The sequence below is a fragment of the Scomber scombrus genome, chromosome 22, assembly GCF_963691925.1.
Source record: "Scomber scombrus chromosome 22, fScoSco1.1, whole genome shotgun sequence".
Lineage (NCBI taxonomy): Eukaryota > Metazoa > Chordata > Actinopteri > Scombriformes > Scombridae > Scomber > Scomber scombrus.
The window spans coordinates 7516486-7534207 of NC_084991.1; the positions used below are offsets into that span (position 1 = coordinate 7516486).

Genomic DNA, 17722 nt, shown 5'->3' on the forward strand with positions numbered 1-17722 from the left:
GAGATTCAGAGGGCAGTACACTCTGCCACAGTACTGGCTGTGTCCAATGTTGGCAGAACTGCCCACACTTTTATATGCACTTGCTTCTATAGTTTGCCTATATGGCCTCTTTGGAGTGGCTCTAGCTTTCACTGTGATAGATGCATTGGCATGTGGGTTGGTGCCCTGAACTACTGACACATGAAGGACAACTAATACTAAACTTACAGTTTGTCCTGCTGGTGTGAGGATCTGAGTTGTCAGAAAGGGTCCTGGTGCTGGGGGTGTGGCAAACAACAACCTCTTTACAAGGCTCCTTGGGCATGGTGGGACGTGGGCATTTACTACCGACAAGTCTCCCTCTGTTGTGCCTGTCCTGCGTTACTCTCCGGCAGCTGGTATTGGTGTTTCTGTTTTTATTGATTTAATTATTTAATCCAAAATAAACCAAATTAAAGTTATAAGTGTGAACATCAGTATCATCAGTAATGTATGAGCTGGGTGATGGATGAGTGAATATGGGTGTATGTGTGTGAGGGGGTTGTAAGGTGCTGAAATCAAAATAACTACAACCAAAACTGCATTTCTGAAAACCAAGAACAAACCAAGGAGGGGACCTGAGGGAGGTGGTTTCAAATTAGCTACAGCAAGGGTATGTTCGCTTCCTGTTGTCAAAATAAAAGCACCAATTCTATCGTTATGGTTTTCTTAATAATAAAAGGCAACAGGAGTTTTATTTTGTGAATATGACCGGAAGTGCGCTACGGCTAACTTGAGTGGTTTCGAATTCGCAGGAACAAAACTTTAAATGGGTGTTGTTTGGACAAATTAGCGTCACATTTTGGATCTAAAGGGCTACTTTCTCGCCTAAAAAGAGTTAAAGCTAATCATCCTCAAACTGGTGCGCGTTTGTAATAAGCCTGAATCGCAATGTAGAAGAACTCCATCTGCTTGATTTCCTGCTTGTTGTTGTGTTAGTGTCATTCACTACCCAAAATAGTCAGTTTTCCATACTTTGTCACTCTCTATAACCATCCGCTAATGACGAGGCTTCGCCTTTGTTGTAGCTGTGTTTACATTCTGTGGACTGAACAGCGAACAAGAGAGATTCCCCACCCATCATCGCTAATTGCTGTGTGGATTCCGAATCGTAGGTCGGCACCTTAAGGCACCGACAGGATGGCCGAGCGGTCTAAGGCGCTGCGTTCAAGCTGGGGAACAATCGTCCGTCAAAGAAGGGGGGGAGAGGAAAAAGAGCAGAAAAGGAAAGAAAGAAATTGAACGTTTTCAGCCGTAATTTATGTATTTCTAGCTATTTAATGACAAATATGAAACTTTTAATATTTTTCAGTGTTTTGGACCATGGACGGGGATCGAACCGGTGACCTTGTCACTGTGACGGTGCACTACTTGCAGTTTCTGTTGTCATACTGGCTACGTCTTTGTTTACTTAACACATTTGGTGTATTTTCTTCTTCTTATTATTATTGTGCTGTTTTACTCAGTTTTACACTTTGTCTATGCACCAGTGTGTGTTGGTGGAAAAAAGAAGCAAAGTTACAGTTTTTAAATATTTAATACACAAAATATGTACATGTTACAATACAACTATACAACTATTTTACATTATTATTTACTAGACTTTTTTTTAATTTCTTCCAACCATTGTTGTTTAGTAACATTTTCAAAAAAGGGCAATAAACTGTTCCACGATATTGACTGTGTCCAGTGTCACTATTGCGGAACTGGCCACACTTTTTGCATGTGTTTGCCTCAACAGTTCGCCTGTATGGCCTCTTTGGTGTGGGTCCATACTCTGTTGTGGTAGGCGCAGAGGTCTGTGGGTTTTTGTGTTGGAATGCTGGCACAGGATGGACCGGTACAAGACTCAGAATGGGACCTGGTACTGGGGTTGCGGCAAAACTGAGAAATGGACCTGGTGCTGGGGGCGTGGCAAGAAAGGGCCTCTTGGCAGTCTGCTTAGGCATGATGGGACGTGGGAACGTGCTCTTGGCCGTCTGCCTCTGTTGTGCCTGTCCAGCAGTACTCTCGGGCAGCTGGTACTGATGTTCCACACGGGCTGGCATGGGTGCTCCAGGGAGCACTCTTGCCTCCTGAAGAGGCTCTTCTGACACAGGGAGAGCTGGAGGCAATGCACTTCCCTGGAGCAGCACAGAGAGCTCCTGTTTCTTCTGCTTGTAGTTGTGCCACTGTATTAGTGTGTTCTGGTTCACAACTACAAGCTGAATGGATGTTCCCTGCATAACATGCGAGTTTCCAACCACCAGCTGCCGGATTCTAAGATAGTCCCTGAGTATCAGGGACCACCTTGAGTCAGCCGTTTTGCCTCTTCACACTGGACTTGGGTGTATAGTGCAGCAGTCAGGCCACTGTGCCGGTGCACTACTTGCACCCAACAAACAGCGTGTGGTGCTCTCGACACCAGGGGTTTTTGAGGGCTTCTTCGGTGTTCTGAAGCGTCCACTCAAAAGTCTCTCCTGGTGGCGTGCCGCATAAATCACCCGCTGCTTGTCCCCCTCATCCAGGCTCTCCCATAGTGATATAACAGCGTTTGCCTGCTGGTTGCTGAGGCAAAGAGATGTCTGTTGACGGAGCTCTACCAGGTATTCAGCAAGTCTGTCGACATGTTGGTACCCAGGGACATTTTATCAGGTACAGATCGGGACACAAACGAGGAACCGGAGGGCTCAGGCTGAATCAGAGTCGTTTATTACAGGCAGGGGTCAAAACCAGGCAGGCAGTAGAATAGGCGAAGGTACAGGTAATCGGCTGGCTATAATCTAGGTCACGGATCAAAAGCTGGTCATACACAGGGAGATACTCAAGGAAATTATACGCTGGAACTCTGACTCTAAGGACAAGACGATCTGGCACAGAGGGGAGGGGAGACACGGCTTAAATACACAAGGAGGGGGAAGACAACTAGACACAGGTGAAACACATTAGGGAGGGGAAAGCAATCACACAGGCGGGAAACTTGACAGGAAGACAGGGGTAAGACAAGGACTTCAAAATAAAACAGGAAGTGGCACAACAAGAACAGAAAATCAACTAAAACCCTAACAGGCACTAACGGGCCCTGACACATTCTGGTCATCAACAGCCTATGAAAATGAAAAAAGAGTTTAGAAAATAGCAATGTAAAACCTACACTGATGGTGACCTTTAATGAAACTTTACTGTTGCTGTGGATTTATGTGTAACATTTTTAAGTACATATGTGCTCATAAATAGTGAAAAGCTTGAATCATATCAATATATTTACATATTCTAATTTCACACTGACACTTACCATATCTTCATCTTCGACTTGAATCCCAGCCTCAGAGATGGAGCTACAAGGTAGAATGGCTGCACTGGAGGCCACTGAAGATGTCCTTGTAGCAGGTGCTGTATGATATGGTAATAAAGAAATCACATTGCGATTATTTTAACAGAAATTACATTTGAGATATGATTTATGTTGAGTGCAAATGATGATTTTTGCTTCACAGTGTTCATTTTCACTGGAAAAAAACTGTTAAAATCATGATGATGTAACATTAGTTGAGAGTTGTATCAAATAAACATGTCTTATTACATCTGAAGATTTGTAGGCCAGGACATCTCTGCAGCACAACAGTACTTTATACACTTTATAATAGTGTTTTGTTACATGATTTATATTTATCAAAAAATTGCAGTTTCTGAAATTTGGATAGGTCATTTGGCCATACTGCAATCTAGATAACATTTAGATTAGTCGTCCAGACATACCGGGAGCCATGTTGGATGTGCCAGGAGCCAGTGTGGATGTGCCGGGAGCCAGTGTGGATGTGCCGGGAGCCAGGGTGGAGACGCTGGGGGCCAGGGAACAGAGACCAGATGTACCAGGGGATGGAGAAGATGGAGCCTGAAAGACATCCAGGTTCACCAATGTAGGGTCTTCTGTGATGTCAGCGATGCCCTCATCCTCCTCCAAGTTGTCCTCCACATCATGCTCCTCAATAAGCTGAGCTGTCTCCTCTGAATCGGGGTGCATATTCTGCAGTGCCTGACCAGTCTGACGGAACAGATACTGCACCCCTATGAGCTCTCCTGAAATATTAGTCATGAAGTGATTCATGTACAAAGTTAGTAAAATTAATTAAAATTTTAAAAATGTAGTTAAATTACTATTGTGTTCACTTATGCTTACCAGTGTAACGGGAGGGTGGACAGAACTGTGGTGCCAACTTCCTGCCAAACAGCTTCTGGTAGTTAATGTTCACGCAGTGAAGCAGGTCACCAGAGTAACTGCAAAGAGGAGATGGCCCAGAGGACAGGGCTGCAGCACCGCGGTCTTGGTTCCACCTGTGCAGCCCTTCCAACAGGTAAATCTGAAAATTTACACTGTTGGCACTGCTCCCTGCAAATATATGGTTAAAAATCAAATGATGAAAAATTCTTTGATTACACAACACATGCACTAACATGTCTGATAGACACACACCTGGAATAAAGCGGTTCAGGTGGAGGTGGAAAGACTCCAGTGATGTAGAGCCTCTCGCACACCTGTAGATGGGGAGAATGACTCCTCCCTTAGTGAGCTCCCCAGTCTTGATGTAGAGAGCAACACCTGGTGGATCCTGGATGCACTTGACATGCTTCTTCTGGACCCTCCAGGTGTGCTCCATCCTCTCACTGTCCAGCAGGGGAACTCCAAGGGAATCATTGCCACTGCTTCCCATCAATAGCTGGAACAGCTCCTCCAGCAGCTGAATGGTGGTCTCTTCCCCACGGGTCCTCCTCCAACAGTGCAGAGCCAGCTCCTTCCTCGACAGGTGCTTCTTGATGTCACCAGCAGGGAGAGACAAGCACTGAGCTTGAAACTGCTGTATTTTGGCTTCGCATAACCTATCAACATCAGCAGCATCCCACTCAAATATGCACGCAGATATGCGTGACATAAAGAGTGGGTACAACTGATGAGCATTAGTTGTGCAGCCCACAGCGAGTCTCCGCATGAAGTGCCAGATATCCAGCCTTATACAAAGGGCTGGCCACCCCTTGAATCTGGCACTTAGCTTTGTCTCTCCCCCGTCAGCACAGCAGCCACAGTCAACGTACAGGGCAACAGGGTGATCCACACCAGCTTGCTGGTATCTTTTAACAAGATCTGCAGCCATCAGGTCCAGGCCAGCTCCCTCCTGGGCGGTCAGCACACTCATGAGTATCTGGCCATACTCATTGCCCACTGAAGTGAGCCAGAGTGCTGTCCCCTTGGCTGTCCCTGCAAGCTTCTTGGTGATCTGAAACACACAAAATGTATAGGACCTCCATGATGATGAATCATAAATACTACATTGTGATGATTATGATCATTATACAATATCAGCATATACTTTTATAGAAAAAAGTTTATTTAACCTTTTTGGTTGAGTCCAATTTCAGTATGGTGCCATACACAGATGTGACGCGGGCTTTGATGTCCTCCATTCTTGTCAGGATGTCCTGACTATAAACGGAGAGCAGCCACTTTACGCTGGGCACCACAACAGGCTCTCGAGGTTCAGGGAAGACCATGGGCAACAGTCCAGGCCGCTGAAGAAAGCCCACACACTCAGTGGTGTACCGTGCCACCCGATTCAACCACTCTGTGTGGTTCTCCTTCAGCTGCTTGAGAACCCGTGTTGGGCTGTTACCTAGGCCTCTCTCCCGCAGAAGCCGGATCACCCTTACGTCACAAGCAAACCTTGGATATAGATAGATAACAGATATCAGTAAACAAACTTATCAGAAAGAATAGATGGAAGACAATGGAAGAGAGAAAGAGACATTACTTACTTTCTTGTGAGGATCACCCGGAACTCCGACCTGTGTGCCAAGTCCAGCTGTGTGAGCACAGTGTGACTCTAGGACACATGTGATGATCTACATTTGGTGCAGGTCAGAGTTTCTGTCACCAAATTGTAGATCCGGTCGATGTCCAGGACCTGCCGTGCCCTCTTGTGAAGCCCTGCACCTGTGAGCTGATGCTGCCCACACCCAGGGTTGGGACAGACCACCTTCCCCTTCCACAACTTGTATGGCATCCATAAAAGAAGTGGGTGGGCAAAAAACGGTCTGGAGCTGGAGCCTGGTTATAGACACCACTGGGCTGAGGTGGGAAGTACCAGAGCTTCAGGTGATCTTGAAGCTCCAGCTTTCCCTTAGGACCAGTTTTAAAAAGCAGCCTCACAATCCATTTGTGGTCCTCTGGGGGTAAGCCCTCCGACCACAAACCGGGCAGCTGACATGCTTCAGGAGCTGGTACATGTGGGCTGGAGTCAGCAGTCTATGCAAAAGATAAAACAAAACATAAATACATGTAAAACTGTTAATAAACACCTCTCATGGTCTACACAGCATAACGTTAACTATAATGTTACTCACGGATACAGTGGCACATGCCGTTGTGGCGGTGTGTGAGTGATGTGTCTCAGGGGCAGGTGGAGCCTGTAGGTGAATGGAAAAGAATGCTGTACACTCACATTTGTTTGTGTAATCTGAATTATAGCACAATCAAATGGTAAATTATTTCATACAGTTGCTCTACATGAATCAATTTATTTTTTCTAAGTTTCCTGACATATTTGTAAAGTGCTTTGTGTCATGACTTACTGGGGTAACAATACTGGCTGGAGAACTGGTGGTGGTGTCTCCTGTGGCAGCAGTGGTGGTGTCTCCTGTGGCAGCAGTGACTGTCTGTAAAGCCTTAAGATCATAAGTTACCTGTGTTAAAAATACAAAACTCCAAATATTACAATTTGAGCTCTATTTACCTTTGATTCCTTTCGAGCCAAAGTAAGGTTTGGCTTTGCGGCCGCAACATGTTTGCCACCAAACCTTGATTTGTTGAACTGAAAGTGAATAAAGTAAAGGACCACATCATCAGGGTGTCATAAACTGTCAAAGTAATAGTATGCTAAATGTCAAATCATTACTGTTAATTTGTGAGTGTGAATAACTTGTCAGTGGTGTCCTCCTCACAACGCTGCCTGTGGTAGTGCTGGGAGGATTTGCTGCAGTTGGCTGTTTAGGATGGAGTAGACATGGCACTAATTAGTTTATGAAGCTTTGATTAACACACACTAACAGTTTATACCATTGACTGAATGCTTTGTATAATAAACCTGGCTGCTTGGTGGTGTACTGGGATCCATGGTGCCCGGAGGACCAGCTGCTGCAGTGTGTCCCAGGACTGGTGCTGGAGCTGCTTGCTTTATGACAGAGCAGACACAACATAAACTAGTGTTTGAACTGAAACACACACACACACACACACAAACACACACACACACCACACAGGTACTTGAGTTTCTAATTGAACAGTGTTACCTGCTGTGTGTGGAATCCACATACACATTTAGAAATGTTTCCAAACAAGGACCTTTGTCCACTTCTCGTTCTTGGACACTTCTCGATCTGAAAATAAAAGTCATACATCTTGATTAGTTTCAGATTACATTTACATTGCATGTTTATTCATCCTATAAATGAATAATAGGATGCATGCCTTTCATTGCACTAAATAAAAGTCATGTTGTAGAGTATAATTTGTATTAGTATGACAATATAATTTATTAAGCTATTTATACATACATACCTTTTGATACAGGTCGTACCACTTTTTTTGTCGGGGGGCTGGCCTGTTTCCCGCGCTTGCAGGCCAGACCCCAGTGGTGGCAAACATCCTGAGCCGTGACATCCACTCGGTGTCTGCCATGGCCTTGTGGGCTTTTTTGGATGTTGCCTTTGATTACATAAATACATGGACATTATTAAATGAATGAACAGAAAGAGCAGGCCATCCTCCATTTCATATAGTACTATTCCTTTAAAAACCCACAGGTATGTGTATATGTGTGTGTGTGCTGTCAGCATTCCAAGCTCAAATCAGCAGCACATGAGCAAGGCAGAGGATAGGAATAATGACCTGGCACTCATCCATGTATGTGAATCTTTTTAAACATTCACTCAGTGTTTTGATATCGAAAATATAATTCAAGGCATTGAGATTTCAGATTTGTCACATTCAGATATTTTGGAGTATTTTCAGAAACATTAGTAAATGTACTCAAATAATAATGCAATGTGTTTGTAAATTAATATAAGTGAAAGAAGTCTGCTGCTTCATTCCTTTCACTGCTGTCGAAGGGACAGATACAGGAAATCTTTCCTGCCTCATGCCATCACACTGCATAATAACAGCTAAATAACTCTGGTCATAACTTACAGTCACTGTGCACTTTATTTTCTACACAATTCGCACATTTACTTTGCACTAAAATAACACTGCCAATCTGTTGTTTATACTTTTGTACATTACATTTGACATTTTATTTCATTTACTATTGCTATTTTGCTATTTCACTATGTATAGCATATTCTTTATATTTATATTTAGCTATCTTAGTATATATAGTTACCGTATTTAGTATATCGTAGTATATGTATCGCCACTATGTGTCCGTTTAATGCTACTGCTAAACTGTAACTTCCATGCTTGGGATCAATAAAGTACATCTATCCATCTATCTATATATCTATTTATCTAGCATATATTAATGCATAAATACTAACATATTACAGAGAACCATTACTCCAAATAAAACAAAAGAAAAGAGAACCATACATGACAAAATGAGACACCCGATAAAATTGCTTTTACTTTTAATAATTTGTCATTCGGCATGTAATAAATATTTGGAAATACTCACCATGTTGATACTTCTGAGTTGACAGTCACGGAGAATGAATAAATCACAGAAGTGGCTAACAGTGACGTCGGCGCGTAACGTTGCCGCCCACCAGAGAAAAAAAAGCTACGTCCCCATTTTTGGTCCAACATTGCACCGCTGTGATTGGTCAAATGTTGGAAATGTTGGAGCTGGAGGAAGAATTCGCGATGGCGACTGGCTGCTGAATGTTGGAGCTGCGAACGTGATTGGCTGTCTCGTCCAACATTGGTCCAACATTTCCCCGGACGATCCTTCGGCAGCTGGCGTTCAGGTCGCAGTCTCCCCTGGAGGCGTGGGTTCGAATCCCACTTCTGACAGCCTGCATTTTTCACAGCTGGCCTTCAAGCTACCAGTAGCACAATATTGGGGAAGAGAGATGTTGACCTTTGCTGGGCGATGAGCGCTTGAGAGACAAGCCACAACGCTTCGTGCCTACACTCTCATCCTGTGAGCACAAAGCAATGCCTTGGCGAACAGTACCTGTGCTACTATGTGTTTGATGAACTGTAAATGAGTATGGACGCGCTCTTTCAAAACATTGAGTGAAAGAACATCTCCCACATCACCTCGTCTGCAAACGGCGCATTAGCTAGATATGTCAGGTTTATGCGTTTTTATTGACACTCAGACCTTGTCCGTAAAATTTGAAATGACTTGGTAATGACTGAATCCTTTGTGGTTACTGTTCTTAATGTGGGATATTTGTATTATAAATGATAGCGAAATACCATGGCCATAGGCTAATACGCAAATTGACACTGTACTCGAGTCGGTTCTCGAGAGACATGATTGGACCGAGTCCCTGGTTCCATGGTGTAATGGTTAGCACTCTGGACTCTGAATCCAGCGATCCGAGTTCAAATCTCGGTGGAACCTGGTTTTAATAGGATGCACAGTTTTAAGACAGCGACCTGATAACCTACCTTCACCTGATATTGCCATTAGCTGGAAATCTTAGACTCATCCCTCACTCTTGATATTGTCCAATTGTCTTGAAAGAAAACCTTTGAGCCTACTTTAAAGCTAGCTAGGAGTTGCGTTTCCGTGGTGTAATGCTTATAGGCTAATGTGGACACTGACAGTGTTCTCCACTATCCTGTCAAGAGACATTATCGCCCAGGCTATGTGGTTCCATGGTGTAATGGTTAGCACTCTGGACTCTGAATCCAGCGATCCGAGTTCAAATCTCGGTGGGACCTGTGTTTTAAGAGGATGCCCAATTCCAGGATTGTCCACCACTGACCTTAAAAAAAACCCTACTTTGACCTGATATTGTAACTCACTCTTGATATTGTAACTCACTCTTGATATTGTAACTCACTCTTGATATTGTAACTCACTCTTGATATTGTCCGGTTCTCCAGAAAGAGCTGTGAGGACACATTTAAGACAGCTACTAGCGTGGTTCCATGGTGTAATGGTTAGCACTCTGGACTTTGAATCCAGTGATCCGAGTTCAAATCTCGGTGGAACCTCCTCCAGTGTATCGGCTGCGTGATGGGTAGCAGTTTAGTCGCTGTATTACTGGTAGTGTCTGCGATGTCCTCTTAGTAACATACGTGGCGCTACCATGTATGAAATAGTTTGACACCTGTCAGCTGCAACAGAGAAGTGGTTCCATGGTGTAATGGTTAGCACTCTGGACTCTGAATCCAGCGATCCGAGTTCAAATCTCGGTGGAACCTGGTAGTAAGAGCAGGCAAAGATTGTGCATTGTAGATTGTGGCTATCTTGTGTCTTGTTCCAGTGTCAGTTCCTATGAAGGTGCACAGGAAACATGAGGGGCATAGAGCATCATCCTCAAACTGGTGCACGTTTGTAATAAGCCTGAATTGCAATGTAGAAGAACTCCATCTGCTTGATTTCCTGCTTGTTGTTGTGTTAGTGTCATTCACTACCCAAAATAGTCAGTTTTCCATACTTTGTCACTCTCTATAACCATCCGCTTCGCCTTTGTTGTAGCTGTGTTTACATTCTGTGGACTGAACAGCGAACAAGAGAGATTCCCCACCCATCATCGCTAATTGCTATGTGGATCACGAATCGTAGGTCGGCACCTTAAGGCACCGTCAGGATGGCCGAGCGGTCTAAGGCGCTGCGTTCAGGTCGCAGTCTCCCCTGGAGGCGTGGGTTCGAATCCCACTTCTGACAGCCTGCATTTTTCACAGCAGGCCTTCAAGCTACCAGTAGCACAATATTGGGGAAGAGAGATGTTGACCTTCGCTGGGCGATGAGCGCTTGAGAGACAAGCCACAACGCTTCGTGCCTACACTCTCATCCTGTGAGCACAAAGCAATGCCTTGGCGAACAGTACCTGTGCTACTATGTGTTTGATGAACTGTAAATGAGTATGGACGCGCTCTTTCAAAACATTGAGTGAAAGAACATCTCCCACATCACCTCGTCTGCAAACGGCGCATTAGCTAGATATGTCAGGTTTATGCGTTTTTATTGACACTCAGACCTTGTCCGTAAAATTTGAAATGACTTGGTAATGACTGAATCCTTTGTGGTTACTGTTCTTAATGTGGGATATTTGTATTATAAATGATAGCGAAATACCATGGCCATAGGCTAATACGCAAATTGACACTGTACTCGAGTCGGTTCTCGAGAGACATGATTGGATCGAGTCCCTGGTTCCATGGTGTAATGGTTAGCACTCTGGACTCTGAATCCAGCGATCCGAGTTCAAATCTCGGTGGGACCTGTGTTTTAAGAGGATGCCCAATTCCAGGATTGTCCACCACTGACCTTAAAAAAAACCCTACTTTGACCTGATATTGTAACTCACTCTTGATATTGTAACTCACTCTTGATATTGTAACTCACTCTTGATATTGTCCGGTTCTCCAGAAAGAGCTGTGAGGACACATTTAAGACAGCGACTAGCGTGGTTCCATGGTGTAATGGTTAGCACTCTGGACTTTGAATCCAGTGATCCGAGTTCAAATCTCGGTGGAACCTCCTCCAGTGTATCGGCTGCGTGATGGGTAGCAGTTTAGTCGCTGTATTACTGGTAGTGTCTGCGATGTCCTCTTAGTAACATACGTGGCGCTACCATGTATGAAATAGTTTGACACCTGTCAGCTGCAACAGAGAAGTGGTTCCATGGTGTAATGGTTAGCACTCTGGACTCTGAATCCAGCGATCCGAGTTCAAATCTCGGTGGAACCTGGTAGTAAGAGCAGGCAAAGATTGTGCATTGTAGATTGTGGCTATCTTGTGTCTTGTTCCAGTGTCAGTTCCTATGAAGGTGCACAGGAAACATGAGGGGCATAGAGCATCATCCTCAAACTGGTGCACGTTTGTAATAAGCCTGAATCGCAATGTAGAAGAACTCCATCTGCTTGATTTCCTGCTTGTTGTTGTGTTAGTGTCATTCACTACCCAAAATAGTCAGTTTTCCATACTTTGTCACTCTCTATAACCATCCGCTTCGCCTTTGTTGTAGCTGTGTTTACATTCTGTTGACTGAACAGCGAACAAGAGAGATTCCCCACCCATCATCGCTAATTGCTATGTGGATCACGAATCGTAGGTCGGCACCTTAAGGCACCGTCAGGATGGCCGAGCGGTCTAAGGCGCTGCGTTCAGGTCGCAGTCTCCCCTGGAGGCGTGGGTTCGAATCCCACTTCTGACAGCCTGCATTTTTCACAGCAGGCCTTCAAGCTACCAGTAGCACAATATTGGGGAAGAGAGATGTTGACCTTCGCTGGGCGATGAGCGCTTGAGAGACAAGCCACAACGCTTCGTGCCTACACTCTCATCCTGTGAGCACAAAGCAATGCCTTGGCGAACAGTACCTGTGCTACTATGTGTTTGATGAACTGTAAATGAGTATGGACGCGCTCTTTCAAAACATTGAGTGAAAGAACATCTCCCACATCACCTCGTCTGCAAACGGCGCATTAGCTAGATATGTCAGGTTTATGCGTTTTTATTGACACTCAGACCTTGTCCGTAAAATTTGAAATGACTTGGTAATGACTGAATCCTTTGTGGTTACTGTTCTTAATGTGGGATATTTGTATTATAAATGATAGCGAAATACCATGGCCATAGGCTAATACGCAAATTGACACTGTACTCGAGTCGGTTCTCGAGAGACATGATTGGACCGAGTCCCTGGTTCCATGGTGTAATGGTTAGCACTCTGGACTCTGAATCCAGCGATCCGAGTTCAAATCTCGGTGGAACCTGGTTTTAATAGGATGCACAGTTTTAAGACAGCGACCTGATAACCTACCTTCACCTGATATTGCCATTAGCTGGAAATCTTAGACTCATCCCTCACTCTTGATATTGTCCAATTGTCTTGAAAGAAAACCTTTCAGCCTACTTTAAAGCTAGCTAGGAGTTGCGTTTCCGTGGTGTAATGCTTATAGGCTAATGTGGACACTGACAGTGTTCTCCACTATCCTGTCAAGAGACATTATCGCCCAGGCTATGTGGTTCCATGGTGTAATGGTTAGCACTCTGGACTCTGAATCCAGCGATCCGAGTTCAAATCTCGGTGGGACCTGTGTTTTAAGAGGATGCCCAATTCCAGGATTGTCCACCACTGACCTTAAAAAAAACCCTACTTTGACCTGATATTGTAACTCACTCTTGATATTGTCCGGTTCTCCAGAAAGAGCTGTGAGGACACATTTAAGACAGCTACTAGCGTGGTTCCATGGTGTAATGGTTAGCACTCTGGACTTTGAATCCAGTGATCCGAGTTCAAATCTCGGTGGAACCTCCTCCAGTGTATCGGCTGCGTGATGGGTAGCAGTTTAGTCGCTGTATTACTGGTAGTGTCTGCGATGTCCTCTTAGTAACATACGTGGCGCTACCATGTATGAAATAGTTTGACACCTGTCAGCTGCAACAGAGAAGTGGTTCCATGGTGTAATGGTTAGCACTCTGGACTCTGAATCCAGCGATCCGAGTTCAAATCTCGGTGGAACCTGGTAGTAAGAGCAGGCAAAGATTGTGCATTGTAGATTGTGGCTATCTTGTGTCTTGTTCCAGTGTCAGTTCCTATGAAGGTGCACAGGAAACATGAGGGGCATAGAGCATCATCCTCAAACTGGTGCACGTTTGTAATAAGCCTGAATCGCAATGTAGAAGAACTCCATCTGCTTGATTTCCTGCTTGTTGTTGTGTTAGTGTCATTCACTACCCAAAATAGTCAGTTTTCCATACTTTGTCACTCTCTATAACCATCCGCTTCGCCTTTGTTGTAGCTGTGTTTACATTCTGTTGACTGAACAGCGAACAAGAGAGATTCCCCACCCATCATCGCTAATTGCTATGTGGATCACGAATCGTAGGTCGGCACCTTAAGGCACCGTCAGGATGGCCGAGCGGTCTAAGGCGCTGCGTTCAGGTCGCAGTCTCCCCTGGAGGCGTGGGTTCGAATCCCACTTCTGACAGCCTGCATTTTTCACAGCAGGCCTTCAAGCTACCAGTAGCACAATATTGGGGAAGAGAGATGTTGACCTTCGCTGGGCGATGAGCGCTTGAGAGACAAGCCACAACGCTTCGTGCCTACACTCTCATCCTGTGAGCACAAAGCAATGCCTTGGCGAACAGTACCTGTGCTACTATGTGTTTGATGAACTGTAAATGAGTATGGACGCGCTCTTTCAAAACATTGAGTGAAAGAACATCTCCCACATCACCTCGTCTGCAAACGGCGCATTAGCTAGATATGTCAGGTTTATGCGTTTTTATTGACACTCAGACCTTGTCCGTAAAATTTGAAATGACTTGGTAATGACTGAATCCTTTGTGGTTACTGTTCTTAATGTGGGATATTTGTATTATAAATGATAGCGAAATACCATGGCCATAGGCTAATACGCAAATTGACACTGTACTCGAGTCGGTTCTCGAGAGACATGATTGGACCGAGTCCCTGGTTCCATGGTGTAATGGTTAGCACTCTGGACTCTGAATCCAGCGATCCGAGTTCAAATCTCGGTGGAACCTGGTTTTAATAGAATGCACAGTTTTAAGACAGCGACCTGATAACCTACCTTCACCTGATATTGCCATTAGCTGGAAATCTTAGACTCATCCCTCACTCTTGATATTGTCCAATTGTCTTGAAAGAAAACCTTTCAGCCTACTTTAAAGCTAGCTAGGAGTTGCGTTTCCGTGGTGTAATGCTTATAGGCTAATGTGGACACTGACAGTGTTCTCCACTATCCTGTCAAGAGACATTATCGCTCAGGCTATGTGGTTCCATGGTGTAATGGTTAGCACTCTGGACTCTGAATCCAGCGATCCGAGTTCAAATCTCGGTGGGACCTGTTTTTTAAGAGGATGCCCAATTCCAGGATTGTCCACCACTGACCTTAAAAAAAACCCTACTTTGACCTGATATTGTAACTCACTCTTGATATTGTCCGGTTCTCCAGAAAGAGCTGTGAGGACACATTTAAGACAGCTACTAGCGTGGTTCCATGGTGTAATGGTTAGCACTCTGGACTTTGAATCCAGTGATCCGAGTTCAAATCTCGGTGGAACCTCCTCCAGTGTATCGGCTGCGTGATGGGTAGCAGTTTAGTCGCTGTATTACTGGTAGTGTCTGCGATGTCCTCTTAGTAACATACGTGGCGCTACCATGTATGAAATAGTTTGACACCTGTCAGCTGCAACAGAGAAGTGGTTCCATGGTGTAATGGTTAGCACTCTGGACTCTGAATCCAGCGATCCGAGTTCAAATCTCGGTGGAACCTGGTAGTAAGAGCAGGCAAAGATTGTGCATTGTAGATTGTGGCTATCTTGTGTCTTGTTCCAGTGTCAGTTCCTATGAAGGTGCACAGGAAACATGAGGGGCATAGAGCATCATCCTCAAACTGGTGCACGTTTGTAATAAGCCTGAATCGCAATGTAGAAGAACTCCATCTGCTTGATTTCCTGCTTGTTGTTGTGTTAGTGTCATTCACTACCCAAAATAGTCAGTTTTCCATACTTTGTCACTCTCTATAACCATCCGCTAATGACGAGGCTTCGCCTTTGTTGTAGCTGTGTTTACATTCTGTTGACTGAACAGCGAACAAGAGAGATTCCCCACCCATCATCGCTAATTGCTATGTGGATCACGAATCGTAGGTCGGCACCTTAAGGCACCGTCAGGATGGCCGAGCGGTCTAAGGCGCTGCGTTCAGGTCGCAGTCTCCCCTGGAGGCGTGGGTTCGAATCCCACTTCTGACAGCCTGCATTTTTCACAGCAGGCCTTCAAGCTACCAGTAGCACAATATTGGGGAAGAGAGATGTTGACCTTCGCTGGGCGATGAGCGCTTGAGAGACAAGCCACAACGCTTCGTGCCTACACTCTCATCCTGTGAGCACAAAGCAATGCCTTGGCGAACAGTACCTGTGCTACTATGTGTTTGATGAACTGTAAATGAGTATGGACGCGCTCTTTCAAAACATTGAGTGAAAGAACATCTCCCACATCACCTCGTCTGCAAACGGCGCATTAGCTAGATATGTCAGGTTTATGCGTTTTTATTGACACTCAGACCTTGTCCGTAAAATTTGAAATGACTTGGTAATGACTGAATCCTTTGTGGTTACTGTTCTTAATGTGGGATATTTGTATTATAAATGATAGCGAAATACCATGGCCATAGGCTAATACGCAAATTGACACTGTACTCGAGTCGGTTCTCGAGAGACATGATTGGACCGAGTCCCTGGTTCCATGGTGTAATGGTTAGCACTCTGGACTCTGAATCCAGCGATCCGAGTTCAAATATCGGTGGAACCTGGTTTTAATAGAATGCACAGTTTTAAGACAGCGACCTGATAACCTACCTTCACCTGATATTGCCATTAGCTGGAAATCTTAGACTCATCCCTCACTCTTGATATTGTCCAATTGTCTTGAAAGAAAACCTTTCAGCCTACTTTAAAGCTAGCTAGGAGTTGCGTTTCCGTGGTGTAATGCTTATAGGCTAATGTGGACACTGACAGTGTTCTCCACTATCCTGTCAAGAGACATTATCGCCCAGGCTATGTGGTTCCATGGTGTAATGGTTAGCACTCTGGACTCTGAATCCAGCGATCCGAGTTCAAATCTCGGTGGGACCTGTTTTTTAAGAGGATGCCCAATTCCAGGATTGTCCACCACTGACCTTAAAAAAAACCCTACTTTGACCTGATATTGTAACTCACTCTTGATATTGTAACTCACTCTTGATATTGTCCGGTTCTCCAGAAAGAGCTGTGAGGACACATTTAAGACAGCTACTAGCGTGGTTCCATGGTGTAATGGTTAGCACTCTGGACTTTGAATCCAGTGATCCGAGTTCAAATCTCGGTGGAACCTCCTCCAGTGTATCGGCTGCGTGATGGGTAGCAGTTTAGTCGCTGTATTACTGGTAGTGTCTGCGATGTCCTCTTAGTAACATACGTGGCGCTACCATGTATGAAATAGTTTGACACCTGTCAGCTGCAACAGAGAAGTGGTTCCATGGTGTAATGGTTAGCACTCTGGACTCTGAATCCAGCGATCCGAGTTCAAATCTCGGTGGAACCTGGTAGTAAGAGCAGGCAAAGATTGTGCATTGTAGATTGTGGCTATCTTGTGTCTTGTTCCAGTGTCAGTTCCTATGAAGGTGCACAGGAAACATGAGGGGCATAGAGCATCATCCTCAAACTGGTGCACGTTTGTAATAAGCCTGAATCGCAATGTAGAAGAACTCCATCTGCTTGATTTCCTGCTTGTTGTTGTGTTAGTGTCATTCACTACCCAAAATAGTCAGTTTTCCATACTTTGTCACTCTCTATAACCATCCGCTTCGCCTTTGTTGTAGCTGTGTTTACATTCTGTGGACTGAACAGCGAACAAGAGAGATTCCCCACCCATCATCGCTAATTGCTATGTGGATCGCGAATCGTAGGTCGGCACCTTAAGGCACCGTCAGGATGGCCGAGCGGTCTAAGGCGCTGCGTTCAGGTCGCAGTCTCCCCTGGAGGCG

At 44.9% G+C, this 17722-nt stretch overlaps 1 protein-coding gene and 13 non-coding genes across 14 annotated transcripts in view; 13 read left to right on the forward strand and 1 right to left on the reverse strand.

The window, feature by feature from the left end:
• Positions 1–17722, reverse strand: part of LOC134004461 (mitogen-activated protein kinase 12-like) — a 424476-nt gene that overhangs the window by 317044 nt on the left and 89710 nt on the right. The window lies entirely within an intron of this gene.
• On the forward strand, positions 9546–9617 carry trnaq-cug (transfer RNA glutamine (anticodon CUG)). The gene has a single exon. It is a non-coding gene; the product is annotated as a tRNA-Gln (tRNA).
• On the forward strand, positions 10145–10216 carry trnaq-uug (transfer RNA glutamine (anticodon UUG)). The gene has a single exon. It is a non-coding gene; the product is annotated as a tRNA-Gln (tRNA).
• On the forward strand, positions 10355–10426 carry trnaq-cug (transfer RNA glutamine (anticodon CUG)). Its single transcript has one exon. It is a non-coding gene; the product is annotated as a tRNA-Gln (tRNA).
• trnaq-uug (transfer RNA glutamine (anticodon UUG)) lies at positions 11637–11708 on the forward strand. The gene has a single exon. It is a non-coding gene; the product is annotated as a tRNA-Gln (tRNA).
• trnaq-cug (transfer RNA glutamine (anticodon CUG)) lies at positions 11847–11918 on the forward strand. The gene has a single exon. It is a non-coding gene; the product is annotated as a tRNA-Gln (tRNA).
• Positions 12872–12943, forward strand: trnaq-cug (transfer RNA glutamine (anticodon CUG)). Its single transcript has one exon. It is a non-coding gene; the product is annotated as a tRNA-Gln (tRNA).
• On the forward strand, positions 13414–13485 carry trnaq-uug (transfer RNA glutamine (anticodon UUG)). Its single transcript has one exon. It is a non-coding gene; the product is annotated as a tRNA-Gln (tRNA).
• On the forward strand, positions 13624–13695 carry trnaq-cug (transfer RNA glutamine (anticodon CUG)). Its single transcript has one exon. It is a non-coding gene; the product is annotated as a tRNA-Gln (tRNA).
• trnaq-cug (transfer RNA glutamine (anticodon CUG)) lies at positions 14649–14720 on the forward strand. The gene has a single exon. It is a non-coding gene; the product is annotated as a tRNA-Gln (tRNA).
• On the forward strand, positions 15191–15262 carry trnaq-uug (transfer RNA glutamine (anticodon UUG)). Its single transcript has one exon. It is a non-coding gene; the product is annotated as a tRNA-Gln (tRNA).
• Positions 15401–15472, forward strand: trnaq-cug (transfer RNA glutamine (anticodon CUG)). The gene has a single exon. It is a non-coding gene; the product is annotated as a tRNA-Gln (tRNA).
• Positions 16999–17070, forward strand: trnaq-uug (transfer RNA glutamine (anticodon UUG)). The gene has a single exon. It is a non-coding gene; the product is annotated as a tRNA-Gln (tRNA).
• Positions 17209–17280, forward strand: trnaq-cug (transfer RNA glutamine (anticodon CUG)). Its single transcript has one exon. It is a non-coding gene; the product is annotated as a tRNA-Gln (tRNA).